Here is a 10,525-nt window from a genome sequence, read left to right as displayed (position 1 = left end):
TAACTGTTAAGAACAATCATATTTCTTTGATTTCCTTGTCGTGAGAGTTATTGACACCAAAAATTCTAAGATTCTATTCTATTCTTTCTCATAGATGGTGAGGACCCGTACTGGGAGGACCGACGATCAGGCACCCGAGCCCCCTATCAGAGCCGCTAGAGGCCGAGGTCAGGGTAGAGGATGACCACGCGGTGCAACTCGAGCATCTTCAAGAGCTGCGTCAGAGGAGACCCCAGCAGCTCCAGTTGGAGGGCCAGCACCGGAGATCCCTATTGCTACTCCAGCCCTCCAGGAGACTTTAGCTCAGTTCTTGAGTGTGTTCAGCACTCTGGCTCAGGCTGGACTACTTCCGATAGCTCCCACTACATCTCAGGCCGGGGGAGGGGCACAGACTCCCGCAACCCGCACTCCTAAGAAGAGGGTCCAGGTTGATCTGGCCCCAGAGTATATTCCTATGCCCCCAGTAGCTCCGGTTCAGCATGAGATCAGAGTAGCTACTTCTGAGGCAGATCAACTCAGACTTGAGAGGTATAAGTACCACCCACCTACTTTTAGCGGACTAGCTTCAGATGATGCTCTGGGTTTTCTTGAGGAGTGTCATCGTATTCTTCGCACTATGGGCATTGTGGAGACGAGTGGGGTTTCTTTCACTGCTTTCCAGCTAAGGGGAGCGGCATATCAGGGGTGGCGTGCATATGAGCTGAGTAGTCTGGACAAGGTAGCCTCACTCACTTGGACTCAGTTTTCAGAGATGTTCTTGCATGAGTATGTTCCTTAGAGCCTCAGGGATGCTTGGCGTGCAGAGTTTGAGCAGTTGCGTCAGGGTGCTATGACTGTGTCGGAGTATGCAGTGCGTTTCAGTGAGTTAGCTCGCCATGTGCTGGATCTGGTTGTTACAGTCAGAGAGAGGGTTCGTCGCTTCATTGAGGGACTCCACCCCAGTATTCGGATCAGTATGGCCAGTGAGTTGGAGATGGACATCACTTATCAGCAGGCAGTGAGCATTGCCAGGAGAGTGGAGGGCATGTTTGCCCTGGACAGAGAGGATAGAGAGGCCAAGAGGTCTTGAGAGACTGGTTATTATTCAGGAGCTCGTGCACGAGCAGCACGCTATGGTAGGGGTTTTGTGAGTCACCTTGTTCATTCAGCTCTTCTAGCAGCCAGCGATGTTTCAGCTCCTCCTAGACCTCAGGAGCCCTATTATGCAACGCTAGTATCCAGTATGCCTTCTAATCGAGGTGCTATTACCGGCCAGTCCAGCAGGCCAGGTCTGAGTCAGTCTCAGCCGCCGCGTCCTCCGAGAGGTTGTTTTGAGTGTGGTATCACTTGTCACTTGGTTAGAGATTGCCCCAGAGCCAGGAGGGGTGCACCTCCACAGACTTATCAGCCTCCACGTGCTCCACCGGGTCCTTCGGCCATTCTTCCAGTACCAACTGCCACCCCACCTCCTCAGCCAGCTCGAGGTAGATGTCGGGGAGGTCGAGGTCGCCCTAGAGGGGGAGGCCAGGCCAGGTACTATGCCCTTCCAGCCCGTTCAAAGGCCGTTGCTTCAGATTCAGTCATCACAGGTATCGTCCCTGTCTGTCATAGGGATGCATCAGTATTATTTTACCCAGGCTCTACGTATTCATATGTGTCTTCTTATTTTGCTCCACATTTGGGGATATCTCGGGGTTCTTTGAGTTCCCCTATTTATGTATCTACTCCTGTGGGAGATTCTTTCATTGTGGACCGCATATATCGGTCGTGTTTGATTGCTCTTAGTGGTTTTGAGACCAGAGCCGATTTGTTTTTACTCAGTATGGTAGATTTTGATGTTATCTTGGGCATGGACTGGTTGTCGCCTCATTATGCTATTCTTGATTGTCACGCTAAGACTGTGATGCTGGCTATGCCAGGCTTGCCGAGATTAGGGTGGAGAGGTACCTTAGAGTATACTCCCCGCAGGGTCATTTCATTTCTTAAGGCTCAGCGAGTGGTTGAGAAGGGGTGTGATGCGTATTTGGCCTATGTGAGAGAAGTTAGTATTGATACCCCTACAGTTGAGTTAGTTCCAGTAGTGAGGGACTTTCCAGATGTGTTTCCAGCTGATCTTCCGGGCATGCCGCCCGATAGAGATATTGATTTTGGCATTGAATTGTTGCCGGGCACTCAGCCTATATCTATTCCTCTTTACCGTATGGCTCCTCTTGAGTTAAAGGAGTTGAAGGAGCAGTTGCAGGAGTTGCTTGATAAGGGTTTCATCAGGCCCAGTGTATCACCTTGGGGTGCTCCAATCTTATTTGTGAAGAAGAAGGATGGTTCTATGCGTATGTGTATTGATTATCGGCAGTTGAACAAGGTTACAGTGAAGAATAGGTATCCTTTGCCTCTCATCGATGATTTATTTGATTAGTTACAGGGTGCTAGGGTGTTTTCCAAGATTGACTTGCGTTCTGGCTATCATCAGCTGATGATTCGGGAGCCGGACATCTCGAAGACTGCTTTCAGGACCAGATATGGTCACTATGAGTTTCTTGTCATGTCATTTGGGCTGACCAATGCCCCAGCAGCCTTTATGCATTTGATGCACAGTGTATTTCGGCCTTATCTTGATTCCTTCATCATTGTGTTTATTGGCGACATCCTGGTATATTCCCGGTCTCGGGAAGATCATGAGCAACACCTGAGGACCGTGCTTCAGACTTTGAGGGAGAAGAAATTATATGCAAAATTTTCTAAGTGTGAATTCTGGCTTAATTTAGTGACATTCTTGGGCCACGTAGTGTCTTGTGATGGGATCAAGGTTGATCCGAAGAAGGTGGAGGCAGTGCAGAATTGGCCCAGACCGTCATCAGCTACGGAGATCCTCAGTTTCCTTAGTTTGACGGGGTATTGCCATCGCTTTGTGGGGGGATTTTCATCCATTACAGCACCTATGACCAGGCTGACCCAGAAGGGTGCTCCGTTCAGGTGGACCGAGGAGTGTGAGGAGAGCTTTCAGAAGCTCAAGACAGCTTTGACTACGGCCCCAATATTAGTATTGCCTATAGGTTCGGGGTCCTACACTGTCTATTGTAATGCCTCAAGGATTGGCCTTGGAGCGGTATTGATGCTGGATGGTAGGGTGATTGCCTACGTGTCTAGGCAGTTGAAGGTGCATGCGAAGAATTATCCGGTTCAGGATCTCGAGTTAGCAGCTATTGTTCACGCCCTGAAGATCTAGCATCATTATTTGTACGGTGTTCCTTGTGAGATTTACACTGACCACCAGAGTTTGCAGTATTTGTCCAGGCAGAAGGACCTTAATTTGCGTCAGCGGAGGTGGTTGGAGCTACTTAAAGACTGTGATATCACTATATTATACCACCCGGGGAAGGCCAATGTAGTGGCCGACGCCTTGAGTCACCGGGCAGAGAGTTTGGGGAGTTTGGCATATCTTCCGGTAGCTGAGAGGCCCTTAGCCTTGGATGTTCAGGCCTTAGCCAACCAGTTCGTGAGATTGGATATTTCAGAGCCTAGCCGGGTATTAGCTCGTGTGGTTGCTCAGTCATCTCTTTATGACCGTATCAGGGAGCGCCAGTATGATGATCCTTATCTTCTAGTTCTTCAGGACAGGGTTCGGCGAGGTGATGCCAGAGATGTGACTATTGGTGATGACAGTGTGATGAGGATGCAGGGTCGGATCTGTGTGTCCAAATTAGATGGGCTTCGGGAGTTGATTCTCGAGGAGGCCCACAGCTCGCAGTACTCCATTCATCCCGGTGCCGCGAAGATGTATCAGGATTTGAGACAACACTACTGGTAGAGGAGGATGAAGAAGGATATAGTTGGGTTTGTGGCCAAGTGTCTCAACTGTCAGCAGGTCAATTATGAGCACCAGAGGCCGAGTGGATTACTTCAAAGGTTAGAGATCCTAGAGTGGAGGTGGGAGCGGATCACAATGGACTTTGTAGTTGGACTTCCACGGACTTTGAGAAGGTTTGATGCTATTTGGGTGATCGTGGATCGACTGACCAAGTCAGCTCATTTTATTCCAGTATTGACCACTTATTCTTCTGAGAGGTTGGCTGAGATTTATATCAGAGAGACTGTCCGCCTTCATGGTATTCCAGTATCCATCATTTCAGACAGAGGTACAGTTCACATCACAATTTTGGAGAGTCGTACAGTAGGAGCTGGGTACTAGGGTGGAGTTCAGCATAGCCTTTCACCCTCAGACGGACGGGCAGTCCGAGCGCACGATTCAGATTCTTGAGGATATGCTCTGTGCCTGTGTGATGGAGTTCGGAGGGTCATGGGACTAATACTTGCCACTTGCAGAGTTTGCTTACAATAACAGTTACCAGTCCAGCATTCAGATGGCACCGTATGAGGCTTTGTATGGTAGGCGGTACCGGTCCCCTGTGGGATGGTTTGAGCCGGGCGAGGCACAATTGTTGGGTACAGATTTGGTCCAGGATGCCCTGGATAAGGTGAAGGTGATTCAGGAGAGACTTCGCACAGCCCAGTCCAGGCAGAAGAGTTATGCGGACCGGAAGGTTCGTGACTTGGCATTTATGGTTGGTGAGCGGGTCTTGCTTCGGGTATCGCCTATGAAGGGCATCATGAGGTTCGGAAAGAAGGGAAAGCTAAGCCCGAGGTTCATCGGTCCTTTCGAGATATTGCGGCGAGTTGGGGAGGTTGCTTATGAGCTTACCTTGCCTCCTAGCCTAGCAGGAGTTCACCCGGTATTCCACGTGTCTATGCTCCGGAAGTATTACGGTGATCCGACTCATGTATTGGATTTCAGCTCAGTCCAGTTGGACAAAGATCTATCTTATGTTGAGGAGCCAGTAGCCATTTTGGACAGGCATGTCAGAAAGCTCAGGTCAAAGAATATTACCTCAGTAAAGGTCCAGTGGAGGGGCCAGCCGGTCGAGGAGGTAACTTGGGAGACCGAGCAGGATATGCGCAGCCAGTACCCTTATCTTTTCACAGTTTCAGGTATGTCTTTATACTCGTTCGAGGACGAACGATTATTTTAAGAGGGGGAGGTTGTAACGACCCGGCCGATCGTTTTGAGAATTTGAGCCCCGATCCCCTAATATCTGCTTTCCCCATATATGTTTCTGCTTTTGGGATTTGCCGGAGTGTTTGGTCATGGAATTCGGGGAGTTTTGGGACACTTAGTCCCTAGTTGTGAGCTTAAGCCTTAGAGTTTGGACCGTAGTCGAAACTGTGTGAAGACGGATCCGGAATGAAATTTCATCGACTCTGTTAGATCCGTTGAGTGATTTTGGCGTTAGGAGCGCATCCGAAATGTGTTTTGGAGGCCTGTAGTAGATTTAAGCTTGAATTGGCGAAAGTTAGTTTTTCGGTGAGTTCGGCCGATAGTGGAAATTTGATATTGAGCTCGAAATGGAATTCCGAAAGTGGTTGTAGGTTCGTAATGTCATTTGTGACCTGTGTATAAAATTTGAGGTCATTCGAACTAGATTTTATGTGGTTCGGCGTCGTTTGTAGAATTTGGAAAATTTTAAATTCTTAGGCTTTAATACGTGCTTAATTCATGATTTTTGTGTTGTTCGACGTGGTTTGAAGGCTCGACTAAGTTCGTAGGGTGTTTTAGGATTGTTTGGTATGTTTGGTTAAGGTCCCGGGGGCCTCGGGTGTATTTCAGATGCTTAACGGAATGAATTTGGACTTAGGAAAAATTTGGTGGTTTTGCTATAATCGCACCTGCGCAAGGTTGCCCGCAGGTGCGAGCCCGCATGTGCGAGAAAATCCGCGCAGAAGCGGAGTTGGGTGGATTGGTCAGGGGTTGCAGGTGTGTGGGAAAAGGCCGCATCTGCGATGCCCGCAAATGCGCAAGACTATTCACAAGTGCGCAAGTTACGCAGAAGCGGAGGGGATTTCCGCAGGCGCGTACGTGCAGGTGCGGCCCTTTCATCGCATGTGCGAAGGTAGAGGGGGGCAAGTGAATTACGCAAATGCGCACTTTTTCCGCACAAGCGCACCCCCAGGTGCGAGCCCAGGTTCCGCAGGTGCGGAAATACCTGGGCAGTGGTTCAAACCGAAGGGCTTCGCGATTTTTGTCATTTTTGACTTTGCAAACTCGGTTTAGGGCGATTAGTGAGAGCATTTTCGAGGTATTTCTTGAGGTAAGTCCCTTGTGCTTATTTTTGATCAATAATCTTACCTTGCCATGCATTTTCCCACCTAGTTAGTGTGTATTTAAGGTGGAAGTTGGAGGCTAGGGATTTGGAAGTTTGATTTGTGGATTTGGAGGACCATTTGGTGTCGGATTTTAGTAAATTTGATATGGTTAGACTCGTGAGTGAATGGGTGTTCAAAATTTATAATTTTTACCCGGTTCCGAGACGTGGGCCCAGGGAGACGTTTTGGCCGTTTTTCCTAATTTCACGCTTTAGCTTCGAATTAATTAGTTAAATTAGTTACTTGTAGTTATATTTATATTATGCAATTTATTTGAATAGATTCAGGCCATTTGGAGTCGGATACTCGTGGCAAGAACATGTTATCGAGGTGATTTGAGCGGTTCGAGATAAGTGGCTTGCCTAACCTTGTGTTGGGGACTTTCCTTTAAGATGTTTGATATTAATTAATGTGTGGGCGCCGTGTACGTGAGGTGTCGAGTACGTACACGGGCTATTATTGCAAAAATCCCGTTTTTCCCTTCTAAATCATAAATTATTTTTCCTTATTAAATTGCACTAATACGTTTAATTGTTAAACTTTGGCTAGAGAAGCATGCTTACGTGTTTTAACTCCCTATTTGACATTCTGTGTGTAATGCTTAGTTAAGTCCCTACTTTCCTTATATGTGTTCAGTATAACTGTATAACTCGATGCCATACCTGCCATTTTATCTTGTGTTGCATATTTAAATTGGGACTACGGACGTATTCCGCGAGATCCCCCTGTACTGCATATTTACTTTGGGACTACGGACGTATTCCAGGAGATCCCCCAGCACTGCATATTTACTTTGGGACTACGGACGTATTCCGGGAGATCCCCCAGCACTGCATATTTACTTTGGGACTACAGACGTATTCCGGGAGATCCCCCTGTACTGCATATTCATTTGGAACTACGGGACGGTATCCCGGGAGATTCCCCACTGTGTTACCTTGTTCTGAGTTGAGGACTCCCTTAACTGTTAAATTTTCGAGAGTTTCTTTAACTGTGTTACCGTAAATTTTACTTATACCTTTTACTGTTTAATTTATTATATTTACTCCGGTAGGGCCTTGACCTAACCTCATCACTATTCGACCGAGGTTAGGCTTGGCACTTACTGGGTACCATTGTGGTGTACTCATGCCCTTTCCTGCACATGTTTTCGTGTGCAGATCCAGGTACGAGCTATCAGCCTTGGGGTTAGTGCGTGCTGCTGATTCTAGGAGACTTCAAGGTACTTCTGCTTGCGTCCGCAGATCTTCGGAGTCCCCTTCTACTCCCTCGCCTAGAGACTTTCTTTATTATCTTCAGACTTTTGTATAGAGCTACATAGATTATAGCAGCTTGTGACTTAGTGATATTCCGGGTCTTGAGAAATTATTTTGTATATGTCGAGTGGTACTACTCTTGGTTATTCGTAATATGCTGGTTATCTTTAAAATGTTGTGTTTTCCTTATATTTTTCGTAATATTAGGCTTACCTAGTCGTAAAGACTAGGTGCCATCATGACAACTTACAGAGGGTTAGTTTGGGTCGTGACAGAATTGTTGTTGTTGTTGTTGTTGTTGTTGACGATGTTGATGTTAGAAAGTGAAAAGGTGAGCATGAAATACTAAATACGGCCAACGTGCCAAGAATGATCTTATAATTATGGCCATTAGTGGTAATGAAATGACAATATGTGAAAGTAATATGAAATGCAATGATTGATATAAAAAGGTTGATGTCTCGAATAAGACATCCTAGCCGGTCGAGTTGTGATCGGACACTATGCCGCACGCATGGTGGTGATTGTGCTGGAAATTGTGATTGTGGTCGATGTCTCTAATGGATAGCCTAGCCGATCCGGTCGTGATAGGAATCCGTGTTAAACACGGTGGTACTGATATCCTGTATCATCCGGGGAAGACCAATGTTGTGGCAGATGCTCTTAGCCAAAAATCTATGGGTAGTTTGGCTCACTTGGAGGCATATCAAAGGCCATTGGCCAAGGAAGTTCACAGATTGGCTAGTTTGGGAGTTTGTCTTGCAGACTCTAGTGAAGGAGGGGTAATTATGCAAAATAGGGCTGAATCATTGCTTGTTGTGGAGGTCAAAGAGAAGCAATACAACAATCCATTGTTGGTGCAATTGAAGGAGGTGATTCAAAAACATAAAACTTTGGATTTTACCCTTGGCATGGATGATGGTACACTAAGGTACCAAGGGAGGCTATGTGTTCCAAATGTAGATGATCTCAGCGAAAGAATCATGACCGAGGCTCACACTTCCAGGTATTCGGTGCACCCAGGATGTATGAAGATGTATCATTATCTCAAAGAAATCTATTGGTGGAATGATATAAAGAGGAATGTAGCGAAATTTGTGGCGAAGTGTCCAAATTGTCAGCAAGTGAAGGTCGAACACCAACGGCCTGGTGGGTTGGCGCAGAACATAGAGATTCCAATGTGGAAGTAGGAAATGATTAATATGGACTTTGTAATAGGATTACCTCTCACTCCTCGTAAGTTTGACTCGATGTGGGTGATTGTGGATCAACTCACGAAATCAACCCACCTTTTACCGGTTAAGGCTACTGATACAGCGGAACAATATGCTCAGTTGTATATCAAAGAAATAGTCAGGTTGCATGGCACTCCAATTTCCATCATTTCTAATCAGGGAGCACAATTCACCGCTAATTTTTGGAAGAAATTTTAGCAAGGTTTGGGTACTCAGGTGAATCTTAGTACAGTCTTTCACCCATAGACTAACGGGCAGGCAGAGCGGACTATTCAGACGCTTGAGGATATGTTGCGCGCTTGTGTTCTAGACTTCAAAGTAGCTGGGATTATCATTTGCCACTCATAGAATTTGCCTACAACAATAGTTATCATGCTAGCATTCAGATGGAACCATTCGAGGCTTTATATGGTAGGAGATGTAGATCTCCCATTGGGTGGTTTGAAATTGGGGAAGCAGAGTTGATAGGGCCAGACCTCGTACATCAGGCTATGAAAAAAGTTAAAATCATTAAGGAGCGGCTGAAAACTGCTCAGAGTCGTCAGAAGTCCTATTCGGATTTTCGTCGTAAGGATTTGCAGTTCAAAGAAGATGATTGGGTATTCTTAAAAGTTTCCCCCATTAAAGGTGTAATGCGATTTGGTAAGAAAGGGAAATTGAGTCCGATGTATGTCGGATCGTACAGAATCATTCAGAGGATTGGTGATGTGGCGTACAAGCTTGAGTTACCACTGGAGATGTCATTGGTACACCCGATGTTTCATGTTTCTATGTTGAAGAAAGTAATTAGAGACCCGACACTCATTATTCCGGTTGAGACTATACAGATTATTGAGGAATTGACTTATGAAGAGATTCCAGTTTCTATTATTGATAGGCAAGTTCGAAAGTTGAGAAATAAAGAAATTACATCTGTAAAAGTGCTATGGCGAAACCAACAGGTTGAAGAGGCTACTTGGGAGGCCGAGGAAGAAATGAAGAAAAAGTATCCTTATTTGTTTGAATAGCCATGTATTTATAAAGTTGTGATCTATGAAAATTCTAAGAGTTGCTTTCTATGAATTATGTATCTTTTGTACAATTGGCGTTAAGGATTTTCCTTTCTGGTAATATATTGCTTGTGAGGCCACAATTGGTGTTGTTTTGTGTTATGCTACATCGTTGGATTCTGTATATGTTGTTAGGATGTGTTTCTGGGATTCTCTGACAGGTGGATAAGCCCAGTCGCAAAGGAAACTCTCGCAAAATATTTGAAAATTTAGGGAGTTAGCCAAATTTTGAAGCAACTAGTGAGTGTGGATTAACAATTGGGCCACATTTGATGCTAATAACGGAATTTTACCATCATTCGAGGACGAATGATCCTATGCAGGGGAGAATGTATCACTCCAGATAAATTTTGACGTACTTAAGTGTAAAGCCCAGTAAAATTTGCAAAAGAAAATAATGTTTCATGATGCCGAATTGGGCTTACATGTTTGGGGATTGTATAAATTCTTCGTGGCAAGCTTGCGAGCCGTGGCTAGAACTTTTTGGGTTGAATGATGCAATGGAAAGTAAAGGAACATGTTTGGCAATGAAATGCATTTTTGCGGTCCATTATGCGACTGCATAATCACACTGCGGACTTCATAATGGCTGCAGAGTGAGGCAGTTAATTAGGCCAATTTGGATGTTAATTTTGCGGCCACTATGCGACCACAGAACCATTCTGCAGTGCATTATGCGATCGTAGAATAGGTCAACTACTTCAACGTGTGAAAAATAAGAAGTGCCCTGTAAGTCGTACTTTTTTTCCCTCACTTGAGTTTTTGTCCCTATTGTAACTTCGACAAACTTTGGACCTTAAACGGGACT

The sequence above is a fragment of the Nicotiana tabacum genome, chromosome 2 (genome assembly GCF_000715075.1).
Source record: "Nicotiana tabacum cultivar K326 chromosome 2, ASM71507v2, whole genome shotgun sequence".
Lineage (NCBI taxonomy): Eukaryota > Viridiplantae > Streptophyta > Magnoliopsida > Solanales > Solanaceae > Nicotiana > Nicotiana tabacum.
The sequence above is the reverse complement of the archived record's forward strand: the minus strand, read 5'-3'. Positions refer to the sequence as shown.